Source organism: Neopelma chrysocephalum, unplaced genomic scaffold (assembly GCF_003984885.1).
Source record: "Neopelma chrysocephalum unplaced genomic scaffold, ASM398488v2 Primary Assembly neopelma1_60, whole genome shotgun sequence".
In the NCBI taxonomy this organism is placed as follows: Eukaryota; Metazoa; Chordata; class Aves; order Passeriformes; family Pipridae; genus Neopelma; species Neopelma chrysocephalum.
Window position 1 is genome coordinate 1,465,047 of NW_020897715.1, and position 3,236 is coordinate 1,468,282.

Below are 3,236 nucleotides of genomic sequence, written 5' to 3' on the forward strand. Positions count from 1 at the left end.
AGAAGAATTTTCGATAAGAGTGGGAAAACTAAAACGAAAATAGTCATAGCTGAGAAATGAACTGAGTAAACATCTGTAACTCAGATTTTTAACAACACTGCATGAAAGCAAAGTACAGAGCACTAGCACTTTGGGGAATTGCAAAGTAGAGAGGCTCTGAAGTCCTCTGAAGTCCAAAAGGCAACTAACTTAATTTATTTTTTTTCCCTTTTAGCCTTGATTGAAAATTGATTAGTGATACTGAATAGTAACCATCTTTTAAAATTAGCCAAATCTAGTCTCCAAAGTGTCCAAAAAGCAACAAGAAGAAACAAATCAGCATTTAATTATCATATTTATTCAAAGGTTGGTAGGCTAAGTACCACCAAGTTATCAAATGATTTAGCTAACTTATGGAAAAACATTGTTCAAGTTTACATATTTTCTTCTTTGATTTGTTAAATAATTTGACTTTGACTAAAAGTTACTTTAGAAAAGTATTTAGCCCTGATTTGGAGATAGCAACATTTTGAAAGCTTCATGTTCAGCTAAGCTATTCTCCTTCTAATTTTATGTTCTCCAGGAACATAATTTATGTTCTCCGGGTTAGGAAACAAGTCTTTGAAATGTGGCAAATTAATTATGCCAGAGAAAACACAATCTGCCTTCAAAGAGTTGTTTCACTGACATACAAGTTACCAGGATTCAGCCATAATGATTATAAACTTGAAATATGCATTACTAAACTTTTGAGTTAGAATACAATTGCTGTATTTGTTAAAGTTCTAGGCTGCCCAGTCACTTCACAATGCTGCCACGTCTTATGTTCATACATTGTGGACGAAACCACGGAGGGAACGCGTCATAGAAACCATAAACCTGGTCCCAGCAACGAGTCCTGTTTGCATCCTTCAGAAGGCCCAGGCAAACAATTGCAAATTATGCAGTTGCAATGTCTGGGAAGCAATTATTTTTAACTGAAAGTGAAAAATTCACCATTTCACCATTTCCTGAAAAAAAACCCCCTACTTCAGCTATGAAAGGGACAGGGAGAAGGAGAGAGATTAATAAGCAGTTTCTTGACTGATGTGAATTGGCACAGCAAGGAAAGCTCCCCTGATGCAGCATCACAGGGCTCTGTGTTTTCTTTCTACAGGAAAGAAAGCAACAAGTGGCTGCAAGTAAGATGAACACAAGCCTGGAAAGTTTCTGCAGATAATTATGAAAATGCAGTTTGGTCACAAAGTAACTGAAATTACTCCTTCTTTTTCCTTTTTTTTTTTTCCCCCAAGAGAGTCGTGTGACGAGCTGTGCAGAAAAGATCAGCAGAATGCCAGGAACAGTCACTGTATATCCAAATTTGGCTAATAAACCAGCATAAAGCATGTCAGAAAGGTGATGCATAATTTACTAAAGACAGAATTTGTTCAGTTTCCCTCTGCATGCTGTTAATTCCATTGGAAGAGAAGGCGTGGATGCCTGGAGACTTTCTTTAGCTGTGCAAATATACAACTATTTAATTTTGAAGTGGCTTTAGGGGCTGGCAAGCTAACAAAGTTTGCAAAGGTGTAAGGAAAAGAAAGAAGACTTTTTCAATGTCTATGCCTGCTATTCAATATAGGATTTAGAGAGTTTTGTCCCTTACTATCAATATGTCATTACTGAGACAGCAGGAGACTTTACACTCTGGAAAACTTGTAGTATCTTTCTAATTTTTCCCAACTCCTGGGCTGGACATGACTTGAGAATCAAGATAATTTGAAGAAACCTGAACCCTGATGTTATTCATTATAGGTTTTGATCATGCTCTTCTCTTTCTGCAAACCATCAGCTTTACATAAAGGAAAGGTTGAATCTCAGATGCCATGGAGATTCAAGGTAACTTTTCCATTTCAGAATGTATTGTTCAGTAGGATCACAGCTCAACGTACCTGTAGATGCAGCGAAAAATTAGTTATTAACTGGAAGCATAAATCCACCTGGAAAAAAAATCTGTATCAGTCAAACAAACAAATAACTCTGCTATTAAATGGAAAAAGTTGGTAGCAAAACATAGCAGTGCTTGAAATAATTTTCCATTGTTACTTATAAACTTCAAGTTTGGGGTTTTTTTTTCAGTAAAAAACTGATCCCAGGTAGCTTTAAGGCAGCTAAGAATCCATCAAGTATTTTAAAATCCATAGTAATCTGAGATGTATTGACTTCAAAAGCTGGCTATAAACATCCAAAGGGAAAATTACTTACCAATACGCCACATAAATATATATGATCTCTAGTTGAGTTCTGAGAAAGACGAAGTTGACTGGTAAACCATTAAATAATTTGCATACAAAGTGTCCTTTAAGTACATCTGTAATGATCTATCCCATTTAAAAGCAAAGCATTTGCAAGTAATCACAGAAATCTACAAAGTGTGTTTGTACAAGAAATCTCGACATGACTCTGAAGAGCGAACAAGTCTTTAAGGTGGTCCTTTGAAGAGGTCCAGAGAATTATCAGTGTATTTTCAGAGTGACAGCAGTGTGAATTTGACTATGGTATCTTCTAGGGCAGTGAGAAAAGGGGACTTTACAGTACGTATGTTGTATATTCCAGTGTATATACACACTTTCCAAGAATATACCTGTACATGTGGATACGCATTTCCTCATTTCCAAGTTGGCAACAGGACATTTTTATTCTTGCTACAGAAAATGCAGACCAGGAAGGTCTATAAAGCCTTCAACAGAATCCAGACAGACCTGGCTCTGGATCACACTCACCCAGTGTGACTGGGGACAGCGACTACCCCCGAGTGACCCGGCAGCGGGGGCTTGGGAGGCACCCGCCGCCCCGACAGCCTCCAGCCCGTAGAGCATCGGGCCGCACACCGGGCACCTGCGCTGCGCTCTGGGTACCTGCGCTGCGCTCTGGGTACCGCTCCGGCGGACAGGGATGGGGCAGGAGGGAATGGGGCTGGGGCAGGGGCTGGGGCTGTAGATAGGGGGGCTGGGGCGGGGCTGGGGCTGTAGATAGGGGGGCTGGGGAAGGGGCTATGGCTGGAGGGGCTTTGGCTGGGGAAGGGTCTGGGGCAGGGTCTGGGTCTGGGGGCGGTGCGGGGGCGGTCCCTGGGCGAGGGGAGCAGATAAAGGCAGGGCGGCGGGCGGAGTGGAGGCGGTGGCGGGTAGCGGCGCAGTTGGGCGTGCGGACCTGCCCCTCCGGCGGGCATCCCCAGCCCCGAGCGCTTCTACGGACGGCAGCGGCAGCGGGGCAGCGCC